The sequence below is a fragment of the Mus musculus genome, chromosome 14 (genome assembly GCF_000001635.26).
Source record: "Mus musculus strain C57BL/6J chromosome 14, GRCm38.p6 C57BL/6J".
Lineage (NCBI taxonomy): Eukaryota > Metazoa > Chordata > Mammalia > Rodentia > Muridae > Mus > Mus musculus.
Genome location: NC_000080.6, coordinates 6394505 through 6408377, shown reverse-complemented (window position 1 = coordinate 6408377; position 13873 = coordinate 6394505). Strand labels below are relative to the sequence as shown.

The window sequence follows — 13873 nt, the reverse complement described above, 5'->3', positions numbered from 1 at the left end:
GAGGACCTTCACACAGTTCTGGTAGTATAAAACTGGTTATGTCTTTTAGAAGCCATGTTCAGAAAGTGGAAAAGAAGTCCTCTTTGACCCAGTGCTTCCAGAACAAGGAGGAGTTATCCAAAGAGTCTAGGTGCTCAGGGTTGTAGTGGTCCTCAGAGCAGCCCCGAAGGGAGAAGTTATCCTGATGTCCATCTGCTGAAGTTTGAAAAGGCCCTGTGTGGTGCAGCCCTTCCATGAACTCAGTGTGAGATAATCCATGCAAGCATTTGTCCTTCAACTAGTCAGCCTTATCCTACTCAAAATAGCCCTGACACAGTCACATTCTGGGGAGAAAACGTTTCTTTTGGATCCTGGTTATAGACAGTTCCTATTACTCTGGGCTCATGCCTTTGGACACCAAGTCAGTTAGGTGATAGAAAAGGGAGATCCTATTGGAAGAAACTGATTACTTTAGGACAAGTCTGAAACAGGGAACGAGAACAAGAGGCTGGTCCACCACCAACATGTGAGCCTAGGCTGGGAAACAAACCTATTCTACACAGCCTTGGGAACTTGCTGAGCCAGATTGGATAATAGGACAAGAACCCTGATTCCCAGACCGGTTTATGAGTGGAAAGCATATCACTGACTGCGTTGCCTATATACTATGCCCACTAAGTACCTTTCCCATTCAAGATTTGTTTTTTATTCCTGCAAAGTATCCTGGGAGATTTTTATATTTGTATTAACTGCGAAACTAAAAAGGTCACTGCGATACAATATGCTTGTATTGCATAAACCTAAATATTATGTGTGTTTGAGAGTATGCCCTGCAATAGTCATAGATGTACAGGGGTGTTGTTCTGTTTCTTCATGACCATCACTTTTAAGGTTCATTGCCCAGCCTTGGTAATATTTTTATTTAGCACACTCTTGCAGATTCTAGGAACCATGAATTACCCATGGGTATTGTGTTGTATGGTGTCTCTGGTTATTTGCAGATAGAGGTATTGACAAGAGGAACCCTGTGAGGTTCCTGCACTGGAGAAATAATCATAGCCTTCACTTCAGTTCAGGGCACACTCCTACCCCATAAGGAATCCACATGGTTTCTAGGTTGCACACATCTCTCTTGAACTCACATTCAAACATTGCTACAATGTTATTACTCAATATAATATGCCCGCACAACTGGGGAAATGTGGTGTTTTTTAGAACTTCAGTATAATGTGTAGCTGACAGTTCCAATTCTAGCAGTTTTTAAAAGGTGAGAAACAATTCCAAGATCAGGTGCTCTATGACACTTGGGATGCACGTTATGATCTCAGCTGATAGGACATGTTGGTTTGTCCAGCTGAATAGAGCTGTTCTGGGAGAGACAGCTCAATTGACAAATGCTTAACCGGCCTTTGTTTCTTTCTTCCCTACGTGTGAAATAGTCCAGCAGAAAGCAGAACATGGCACAGACCAGGACATGATCTCCCTCAAAGAGAAGTGCTGGAGGAAGAGCACTGTGTGTGCACAGGAAATACACCACTGTTGCCTCTCATCCCTAATAACCATGGCTGTAATGGGCTGTATGCTCCTCCTTTATTTTGTTTCTTTGGTATGAACAGGCCTTAATTTCATCTAGCCTCTGGCCCAGGAAGAGTGCACATTTAAAGGGACTCAGAGAAATGCTGAGACACATCAAGAGCTGCTGGGCATCCAGGAAGAATCTGAGTGCAAATTTCTCTTTTCCTGATGGGTCATCATCAATAATTACATGGAGATCAGTCAACAAAATTGTAAATCCTTGGATCCAAGTTTACAACATGTGTTCTGCTTTGACTTGGGAGGCCATATCCTTCAGACCCACACTCCAAAAGGAGAGTGTTGCTTAAATTTCTCCTGCAAAGTTTGCTACCTCCAGGAACTGCTTTTCTACTAAGTTGCCAAGGACAGCCACAGGCTGTAAGGCTGTGCTACAAAATGAGCAGACTAAGAATTTTGCTTTGCACAATTTTTGTGGTTTGATTTTGGTTTGAGTTTTGATTAGTTTAGGTATTTGGTTTTTCTTGTTTTCATTCAAAGTTTTGTTATTTATTGGTTATTTATTGTTCTTTTAAGTAATTTGATATTTTGATAAGATTATACACAGTACATATTGACTGTCAGTTTTCAGTTACAATTGAGTACATTGCATTTATTCTTATGACTAACACAGTGATCTCCAACTCTTCACTCTAAGAGCCTTGTTATTTCAGGTGTGATCATGAAAGCCCACAGATATCAGACCCAGATGGATCTCTGCACTCTTCATGGGACTTGGGCTCCATAGTTTCTTCTGAGCCAGACTGAACTACAAAGTCCTTCATACATTCAGTATGGAGAGTATGTCCAACTGTCTGGATAGGAACTTAATGATGGAAAACTTACCCATGCTGCATCGTTGCTGTCAAATATTTAGCTACTGTGAAAATACTGTGGATGATGGTGTTGAACGCATTAATGGCAAATACATCAGTTTTTCTGTAATAGCTCTCATTAAATCAAAGCATAGTCTAAGGGAATAAAAAGCTGTCAGAAAACACAGCAGTGTATGCTTCAGCTTTCCTTCAAATATACAATCACTGGAAACTGAAAGTAGAGATAATAAATTCCACAATCTTTTGGGGGATAGGTTTCTGTGGGGGTCCTTCAATGTTCATTTTATTACTTTATGATTCACCTGTGTCTGCCAAAAAACATCATTCAAAAACAATGAAGATTGTAATTAGGTATCATCCTATAAAATCCTAACAAATGCCTTTTTTATTTGATATTTTCTTTACTTACATTTCAAATGCTAAACCCTTTCCTAGTTTCCCCTCTGAAGATCCCCTGTTTACTACACCAACCCCTGCTCACCAACTCACCCACTCCCTTCCTCCTGTCCTAGGCAGGCCCCTCTACTGGGGCATAGAACATTCATAGGACCAAGGACTCTCCTCCCGGTGATGACCAACCAGGCCATCCTCCTCTACACATTTACCTAGAGCAATGAGATCCATCATGTGTTTTCTTTGTTTGGTGGTTTAGTCCAAGTGATCTCTGGAGGTACTGGTTAGTTCATATTGTTGTTCCTCTTATGGGGCTCTAAACCCTTCAGCTCCATAGGTCCTCTCTCTAGCTCCTTCACTGGGGACCCTGTGCTCTGACCAATTGATGGCTGTGAGCATGTACTTTTGTATTTGTCAGGCACTGGCAGAACCTCTCAGTTGGCAGCTATATCAGGCTCCTGTCAGCAATCTCTTGTTGGCATCTGTAGTAGTGTCTGGTTTTTCTGGTTGTTTATGGGATGGATCCCCAGGTGAAGCAATCTCTGGATGGTCATTCCTTCAGTCTCTGCTTCACATTATGTTGCTGTCACTCCTTCCATGGTTATTTTGTTCCTCATTCTAATAAGGATCAAAGTATCCTCACTTTGGTCTTCCTTTTTCTTGAGTTTTGTATGCTTTGTGTTTTGTATCTTGGGTATTCCAAGGTTCTGGGCTAATATCCTCTTATCAGCAAGTACATGTCATACGTGTTCCTTTGTGATTGGATTACCTTACTCAGGATGATATCCTACAGATCCATCCATTTGTCTAAAAATTTCATGAATTCATTCTTTTTAATAGCTGAGTAGTTCTTCATTGTACAAATGTACCATATTTTCTGTATCCATTCCTCTGTTGATGGACATCTTGGTTCTTTCCAGCTACTGGCTATCATGATTAAGGCTGCTATGAACCTAATGGAGCTAGTGCAGATTCAAGGCAATTTATATACTACATAGCCTATAAAACATCTTTGTTACCCGACTTGAAAGGGACACAGCAAGTCAGACTCCTCTGTCATTTGGGGACAATAAGACGTGAGAGTAACTTTTAGGATTTTTCAAGGTTAAGACAAGCTTAAGTAGAGGACCAAAAGGGGAACGTGGCTGTTATCAGTCTGCAATCAGTTGACCCGTAGAAAGGTTGTTATTAGTTAAGTGCTATATGACTCTAAAAATCCTAGTGTAAGGGGTCAGATTAACCCTGTAATTGAAAACATTACCAAACCAGGAATGTGCTATGCTGAGCACTCACAGAGAGTTATGAGGAGCTGCCTTAGGCTCCTTTTACAGCAAGTAAAAATAGACAAAGAGATCAAATATCCTAATACCACAAGATGATAAACCTAACAACTGTAGATTGCACTGAGTATCAGCAAGTTTAGATTCTTGGCCATCTATAGATTGTCATGCAACATCTGCATCAGGGACAATACATAAGGAGGTGGCTGCTCAATAGCATGACAAACAACCAAGAAGAGCCATAGCCTCTACCACTCTACTCTGGATGCTGAGACTAAATATCTTAGTTTTTCACCACCTGTCCCAGGACTGCTCGCATCATTTCTTGCATATGTTTACTCTAGCACTTATCTACCTTGGGTACAAACCCAGAGGACAGTCCCACAGCCCACAGAAGAGGCTCCACTCCACACACTCACTCTATCATGACCAGGATCTTAGAATCCCAGGATCCCAGAATCCCAGGAGTTAGTCACACAAGAATCTTAGCGTCTCACAGGCAACTTGTCTCCCAGGAACTGCGACACACCCAGAATCTCAGGGTCACAGGATCCCGGAATTTTACACCTGTATCCTTATAGCTTTAATGACCAAGGACAAGGATGCAGCTGGGACTGAGCGTGTGAAGAAGATGCAGGACATGTTCAATGCTGAGATCCTGTTGTCTAGACATTCTTAAGCTCTGCAGATGTGGGCTCACAGATGCATCTTTGCACTCAAATGACATATACTGATTTTAAAATTAGAATTACCTTTAATCTTGCTTTTTCCTTAGAGAAGTGAGGTAGGATTTCTTCCTTGGGGAAACAATATTTTCATGCTTTCTTAAGCACTTCACTTTTACTGTGAAATCTTTTGAAATGACTTCCTGAAGATGCACAAACTGTGATTCCCTAGGCTCATGTTGAATCTCCTTCAAAGTCTCCTCAGCAGACTGATCTAAGAGTAGGGACCAGATGTCATTGTCATAATTCTGTTCAGGTTTGTACTTTAAACTTTTGCTGAATATGTGCTCGTGGAATGTTTTTTTTTTCCCCCAGAGGTCTTGTTTTCAAAATAACTCTGTCTTTACATATTACTATGTATGGATGAAGAAAAAGGGGCAACTACTTACTAATTCTCAGTTAAATATCTTCTTATGTGTTCCTGTACTCACACAGTCACTAGAAATTGTTAATCAGTCAAAATCATTTATTTTAGTAGAGTAGACTATAACCATGAACCAATATACTTAGTTTACTATTGATGACTGTGTTGATTACAATAAATACATGAATGATAGGACTGTACAGAGTATGGGCTTAATTTTCTGGGTCCAGTGCAAATAGCTGGGAGAGTTCAAACTAAAATTAGTAGAAACAGCAGGAATACTAACAAATCCCAAAGATCTAATATTCTCCTCATGTCTAAGTGTTTGTTCTCACCTTTACCAGAACTCGGGAGAATTCTGTTCATCCAGGTCTCAGGTCTCATCCAAAACACAGACCTGAACCAGCTGTGGCCAAGTGTTCCTGTTCTGCCTCAAGCTTCAGAGACCCTGGAGGGGCAGCCTTGGCCTTCAGGTGGCAGCCATTCCAGGTCCTCTGCCAGCTAATGGAGTCTTCCACAGAGGCCTGTCATCTCCAAAATAGAAGCTGGGGTATTCCAAAGATTGGGATGCCACTCTACAGTCATGATGAGTTGGTTATGTGAGACCATAAAAGTTAACTAATGCCTGTATGACTGTTTTCCTTATTTGAAAGTGAGTAATGAGATCATCTGAGGAGTGGTTGCTAAGAATAAAATCACTGATTAACATGAATGATAGGACTGTACAGAGCATGGGCTTAGTTTTCTGGGTCCGGTGCAAAGAGCTGGGAGAGTTCAAAACAAAACCAATAGAAACAACAGCAATACTAACTACAACAATTTTTAAAAAAACATTCTGAGTGCTGGAATTACAGGCATGTACAAACTCTACCTTATAATAAACAAACAAACAAACAAACATCCCCATTCCAGTTTTAGCAGTTTCTAGCAGTTGCCTCAGAGAGAGCCGTGCGACACTGCATGCTGCTTCCTTTCCCCAGATAGCTCAGGTCTTCAGTTCTCTACCAGGTCAGCTGGACCTAAGTTACTGTAATTGACCTTCTTGGTGCCATGGTATGATTCTGCAACAATCCTTTTCTTAGTAAAATTGAGCCTGTATAGAGTAAGCCCCTTGTTGGTGGATCCAGGACCCTTTAGGCCAGCAAACACAGGAGGAAATGTGGAGATAAGGTGTGGAGCAGAGAACGAAGCAAAAGCCATCCTGACCCTTCCCCACCTGGAGATCCATCCCACATACAGACACCAAGGCCAGACACCATGGAAGATGCCAATAAGTGCTTTCTGACAGGAGCCTGCTATAGTTGTCTCCTCAGAGGCTCCACCTGAGAGTGACAAATACAGAGGCACCTTTTTGTAGCCCCTCTTTGGAATGAGCATAGAGTCCCCAGTGGAAGAATTGGAGAAAGGGATGGATGAGCTATAGGGGGTTACAACCATAGGAAGAACAACAATGTCAACCAACCATATCCACTAGAACTCCCAGGGACTAAACCACCAATCACACATGGAGTGACCCATGGCTCTAAGCAGATGTGTGCCAGATGACAGCCTTGTTGGACATCAATGGGAGAAAAGGCCCTTGGTCCTTTAAAGGCTTGATGCCCCAGTTTAGGGGAATGCTAGGCTAGCAAGAGAGCACTGTGTCGGTGCCTGGAGGAGCACCCTCATAGAAGAAGTTCGAAGGAGCATGAGATAAGTGGGTTTTAGGCAGGAAACCAGAAAAATAGCTAACATTTGAAATGTAAGATTAAAGTGATTTAAAAAGGAAAAAGAAATGATTTGAAGACTGAGAAATTAAACTAGACTTATGAACACTTGATCATGGACAAAGTCATGAATATGCAATGCAAAAAGAAACATCTTCAATAAATGTCGCTGGTCTAAATTGGAGTAAGTATGTAGAAAAATGAAAGTTGATCCATATTTGTCACCTGGCACAATACTCAAGGCCAGGTGGATTAAAGAACTCAACATAAAACCAGATTTACTGAATCTAACTGAAGACAAAGCAGGAAAGAGCCTCAAACTCATGGGAATGGGGATAAATGTCATAAACAGAAGTCCAATAGCTCATATTCTAACATCAAAATTTATAAATGGGCCACAAGAAACTGAAAAGCTTCTATAAGACAAAGGGCATAGCCAATAGGACAAATTGGCAAACTACATATTAGGAAAAAAAACGTTCACCAACAATGTCAAGGTCTGCCTGATCCACAGTCAGGACTATGAAGCTCAACCCTATCTCAGAAAAGCAAATCGAAACAAAAATAAAAAAAAAAAAAACGTTTGTCAGGAAAGCACTAGGTAGAAAAGTACTCTCATCTGTCTGAAATGCCCAAACGTGGTGGTGTGTGCTGTAGATTCAGCTACTCAGGAAACTGAGGCAGGAGGATGGTTTGAGGTCAGGGATTAGGTGTGAAGAACATAACAGAACCTGTCTCCTTATAAAAATAACCCAAATAAGCCAAAAAACACCCACATCTGTAAAACAAAAAGCCCCAGAGTGAGAAATAAGTGCATAGGTGTGTGTGTGTGTGTGTGTGTGAGAGAGAGAGACAGAGAGACAGAGACAGAGAGACAAAGAGACAGACAGACAGAGACAGAGAGACAGAGAGACAGAGACAGAGCGACAGAGACAGAGAGACAGAGAGAGAGACAGAGACAGAGACAGAGAGACAGAGTGACAGAGAGAGACAGAGAGACAGAGAGGTGGTGCTAGCCCAGGGGAGCTTAGAAATAGTGACCATCTTTATTTGAGCTTCTAGAATGGTGGTTTTACCCGAAAGGCCTTCACATTCTTTTGAGAACATTTTCTGTACCACACATCACCACTTTTAAAATCTTTTTTAAACAGGAGGATCTTATAATGCTTCTGTAAGCATGGAGTTTCTGCTGCTTCCCAATTTTAATGTTTAGCATATCACGTGTTTAGAATGCACTGAAAGCCTCAGCTTTGTCAACCACGATGTCAGTGGTTCTTTCTCAACCTGTGGGTCACAACCCCTGTACAGGATTCCCCGCATATCAGATATTTACATTAAGACTCATAACGGTAGCAAAATTACAGTTAAGAAGTAGCAATGGAAATAATTTTATGGTTCAGGTCATGAGGAACTGTATTAAAGAGTCACAATTATGAAGGATGAGAACCACTGCTCTGGCCAATCATATCTGACTCTGTCTGTTCCCAGAGCAAGGCAGGTGCTTTGTAAATGTGTGCCTGTGTCATTCTGCCCACTTTCTCCATTTCTCTCCCGGGTTTAATTCTGTGTACTGTTCTTTTTTTTTTTTTTTTTTTTTTTTTTTTTTTGTTCTACGCACTCTGTGTCAGGCTTTGTTTTGGTAAAGTATGGTCAGGCGACTGTGATCTAAGAAGGTTATGTTGATCAGGCAAGACGTTCAGTAAGGGCACACCATGTGATCTCCCGGACATTCTCACAGCACTGCTGAGGGAGGAAGTAGATGTTCTCTTCACATCCACCATAACAACCCCAGAGGGTACCATGATGACACTCTCTCCTGTAAGGCCCATAGAGAAACTCAGATTTCAACTGAGTGACAGCTGCCACTCAGGGGATCCAAGTGAGACACTACTAGTTCTGGGTAACATAGGCACAAAGGTGCAAGTAGTTTTTATTCCTTTGGCTTTTTGAGGCAATGTCTCTCAAAGGCCTTGAACCCCTGATCCTTCCCACCCTTTCAAATGATTTCTAAAGACTGAATAAGTATCAGGGATTTTGAATTACCTTTTCCTTAAACTGGATTCTCTTGTAGAACTCGGGCTATGTTGTGTTTTATTTTGTTTTTCGTTTTCACTTCCACAGAGTTGAAATGTTTTGGGTTGAACAGGATGTTAGAATGCAAGGAAGTCTGTCAGTTCTTGGTGGCTTTAAAGATCGGAGGGAAATGATGAGACCCTTGTATAACAATGCTTGAAAGCATTTTTAGACGGTTTCACAATATGTTATTGTGAGATCAGTGTTGATAACATGAGCCTCTGAATAATTCTTTTTTTATTATAGTGTATGTGGGTTTCCCCTATCCCTTCCCTCCTTCCATTTACCTCCATCTCTCCCTCCATCCATCCCTCCACCCCTCTCTCCCCCCTTTCTTTCCCTCCCTCCCTCCCTGCTTTCTTCCTTCCTTCCCTTTCTTACTTCTATGAGCTTGCATAAAGGAGGAATAGAGCCAGGAGAAAGAGTGGAGGATGCAAAGATAGGCGGTGATGTCACACCTCACATTTTCACTTCTGTTTATAAACTAGTATGTACATTATTCATGATGGTCTCTAGTTATATTTTTTATATTTTAATGTTCACAATTTTATTACAAACATCCTTAAAAAGGAGATACTAGTAGTATGAATGCCTATGAAGTTGGCCGTGTTACTACATGCAAGACATTAAAGAAACTACTAAGTATTTATGAACACTCAACATCAAAACTTTAAAAATCTAAGTATATAGTAGCCTCCAAAAAACCTCCAGCTTGCAGATGGTGGTGGAGTAACCATTACTGCATCACCAAGGAGGCAGGAGCAGGGAGATCTGTGTGAGCGTAAGCCTAGCTTGATGACAGAGAAACTGCTTCAAACAAACAAATGAACACATAAACAAACCCTGGGGGGAGGGGAGCTACAGACTGTATTGAAAACTTCTTTCTCTACCACAGTACTAGGGATTGAACTCAGGACCTTGTGAATATTAAGTTAGCACTGCAAGCACCCACTACTGAGCTATATCCTGATAACATACAATAAAAAAATTCATACATGTATACAATGTATCTTAATTGTAGTCATTCCTTGTTCACTCTCTCTAGCATTACCACTATCACCTCCTGCCCCCAACAGGTCTCCCATACACTTGGAATCACCACCCTTCCCTCAACAAGTCTCCTGTATCCCTCCCAACTTCATGTTGTTTCATAAAATCACACACTAAGTCCCACTGGTGCTGCCTGTATTCGTGCATGCCTGCTGGGTCATACAAAGGGGTGTGGGAAACCTGCCAATGGCCACCTTTCTCAAAGGAAAGTGACTCTGTCCTTTAGCAGTTATCAGTTGCCATTAGCAACTCAGTAAGGGAAGGGCATGGGGTATTGAGAATCCCTCCCCCTCCACAATGGAAAGTTTAACACTCTGGATCTTGTGAAGGGCTTGCACAGGTAAACACAGCTGCTGTGAATGTCTGTGTGTAACAGCCATGGTGTGTTCAGAGGCCAGCCTCTCACAGTATTCCTCACCATTCATCAGGTTTTTACACTCACTCTTTCCATAGCTTCTTCAATACTGTTTCCTGAGCCTTAAAGTAGGTAGGGATCCTATACAAAACAAAAAACTGTATGATATTTATAGAGAAGCCAGTGTTAACCTGTACTTAAGTTTCACATTTGTAATGAAATAGTAACCGGGCCTCCACAAATTCCATGGGAATCGCAGACTAACCATTTGGTTTTCCTCTGCCTCATTTCCTCCTCCTTCTCGTCCTCCTCATCCCCATTATCCTCATCATTGTCGTCGTCCTCCTCCTCCTCCTTCCCCCCTCCCTCCTCCCACTTCTTTTTCTCCTCCTTCCTCTTCTTCTCCTCCTCCAATTTCTTCTTATTCTCCTTGTCCCCCTCCCCTCCTCCTCCTCCTCCTCCTTCTTCTACATCATCCTTCTCTTCTTCCTCCTCCATCTTCTCCTCCTCCTTTTCCTCTTCCTCATCTTCTTCATCTATTCATTCTTCTTTGAGCCTCCTGGCCCACCAGGTCCCTTCTATCTTTCATCACCTCTGCACACTCAAGGTATGCAATATCCCGTAGCTCATACTTCCTTTAGTTCAGCTGCCTTCTCTTCACATGGTGGTCTATCTTGGGCTGTCTGCTCAGACCACATCTCACCCAATTTCCTTGCTACATTCCCAGTGGACAAGCCCTGGGATTCAATCATGATCTTTGGACAATATTCAGAATGAAGCAGGAAGAAAGCAAGCGGTAGTCTTTTGTGAGTATCTGAGTCTTCATTCTTCTTCCGTTCTTTTCTTATTGCCTTAAGAGGAACATAATTCTTCATCAGCTATCATAGCCTCAGAGCAAGCCTTGTCACTTGGAGCTGTATCTTCAGGTTTCACCTTTTCCTTTGTAGGCATGAAGGTCCTATCCAAGAACTCACCAAAGCTGGACTGGACCCAGGCATTTCTTTCTGTTCTCCTGGAAGTCTGCAGGAAGACAGCTCCTGGGCCTTTTCTTCCTCCAGCCAACCAAGTCTCCTTTACCCAAGGTGACCCTTGGCGTGCGGTGAGAAGGGTGGCTCTACCTGAGTGGGCTTTTTCCTGAGTCCAAACCAGATACTTCCTTCTCCATACTATTGTCAGCCAGCTTCACTTTTCATACTATTTTAAGCTTTAATTTTTTTTCTCTCCTTGTGGAGCAACAATTGTGGTAATAAAACCAGTAACCAACTCTTATCTCAGGTTAGTAATAAAGTTGTTGCCTACTATCTAGAAATGTACCTGCCTTTTCTTTTTTCTTTCCTTTTCTCTTTTCTTTTCTGTTCTTTTCTTTTCTTTTCCATTCCTTTCCTTTCCTTTCCTTTCCTTTCCTTTCATTTCCTGTTTGTTTCTTTTCTTTTCTGTAAAATGTGGCATTTTACAGGTTGGGATGTAGCACCGTTGGTGGAGTGTTTACCTAGCCAGTATATACAAAGCCCTTGTTTAAATTCCTAGCACTGTGTAGGTATGGTGACTCGTGTCTGTAATCTCAGAACTCTACAGGTAGAAATGTGGGAAGCAGAAATTCATCCTCAGCGTACAGTGAGCTTCAAGTTGGCCTGACCAAGAGGAACAAGGGGGGGAAAAGCTGATGTCTTTTCTCTCTCTCTCTCTCTCTCTCTCTCTCTCTCTCTCTCTCTCTATTTGTCCTAATTCTTTTGGTAGAGAGAAGGAAAGAGATGAACATGTATTGAGTTCCCTGGTATCTACCAAATTTGTATATTACTTGTTGGTTAATATTATAACAAACATTAAATTGTATTCAGAACCATATTTTGATTACTATCTTTGTGTGCTTTGGATCTCATGACAGTGATAGTTACCTGAGGTGCTTAACTACCATTTTTGTGACAGTAAACTATTCAATTTTACCCTCTCCCTCTACAACCCAATGCTGTGTAGTTTGTATGGTACATTTGTTGTTGACTTGTTGTTATTGATGTTGTTTGTGTTGCTGAGGCTAGAGTCTGGGGCCTTGTACATGTTGGGCAGGCAAATGCTCCACCACTGTGCCTCCAGCCACTTTGCTGGAGGTTTTTGTAGCTGTAGATTGTAATGAAGAAGTTTTTCATCTTTTATATTTGAAAAAGATACCACGGCACAATACACAGCTACAACCGATGCACCAAGATAAATAACCAACCCAACAGAGCGACATTATGATGCAGTAGTTGTAAGAATCAATTTAAAAGATATATCACCTCATCCTTGGGTTTGCCTATGTTCTCATCTGTGAGATTTAAAATCTTTTGAAACATTGAATGAAGCCTCTCATCTATCATCTACTGCCAATAAATATCACATATTCACAGCTGGAGAAATGGACCAGCCGACACCCGGAATAGTCCTCCAGTCATTCAAGAAAGAGTTCCTGACTAAGGACAAATTGTTTCAACTGATTTCTTTCCTGAGGTTTGATTTTGCATTGTGTGTTCACTTTTAAAGCTGCTTGCTGATCTCTTCGTGGACCAGAGATGGAGGAAGTACTCCACTCTGTTTATTCTTTCACCACAAGATTAATTCAGGTTAATCTCAGCTCTCAGGTTTGTTCTTGTAGTGGTTTTGAAGGTTTCAAAGGAAAGGTTGCTGCATGGATTGCTATGAAGCTGTAGATGTTTGCAAGTGAGTTAGGGAGTGACTTCTACAAGCAGATCAGATTGGTGAACCTGGTCTTCTGGCTGTTAGGGGAACACCACTTTGTCCACTGTTTCAAAGAATGTTCTGTTGAGAGCATTTGCTAAGGGGGTTCTGATGATGGCAACTTGCTGATGTCAGGGAACTCCAGGGACATGAACTCACTGAATCACTGCTTTCATTGGAAAAGAAACTTTTGGCCATAACAATTCTCTGCTGGCTAACTTAATGTCAACTTGGCACCAGCTGAAGTTATCTGAGAGGAGGGAACCTCAATGAAGAAAATGCCAACACAAAATCAGGCTGTTGGTACACCTATAGGACATTTTCTTAATTAGATTGATGGATGTGGGCCCAGCCCATTGTGGGTTGGGCCGTCACTTGCCTGGTGGTCCTAGGTTCTGTAAGAAATTAGGTTGAGCAAGCCATAAGGAGCAAGCCAGTAAGCAGCATTCCTCAGTGGCCTCTGCATCAGCTCCTGTCTCCAGATTTCTATACTGTTTGAGTTCCTGTCCAGATTCCTTCCATGATGAGCTGTGATGTGGAAGTATAAGTCAAATAAACTTTCCTTCCCAAGTTACTTTGGTTATAATATTGCCACAATAGCAGATCTAAGAAAGAAATTGCAATTAAAAAAAAAGTCATTTAACATACCAACTAATAAATCTATTAGGATGTATGGTGGCACATGATAGCAAGTAGGACTCTAAATGTTAATTTCTATGATAAAGGTTTGTTATCCCTAAGCACCAAGGAAGTGCAAATCAACCACAGTGACATTCTGCCTCATACCCCATACCTGTGAGCACAGATATCAAAAACAAAGCAGAGAGA

The 13873-nt window shown here is 41.6% G+C and overlaps 1 long non-coding RNA gene across 2 annotated transcripts in view; it reads right to left on the bottom strand.

The window, feature by feature from the left end:
- The window catches only part of Gm26630, a 134170-nt gene that overhangs the window by 77641 nt on the left and 42656 nt on the right, over positions 1 to 13873 (bottom strand). The window lies entirely within an intron of this gene.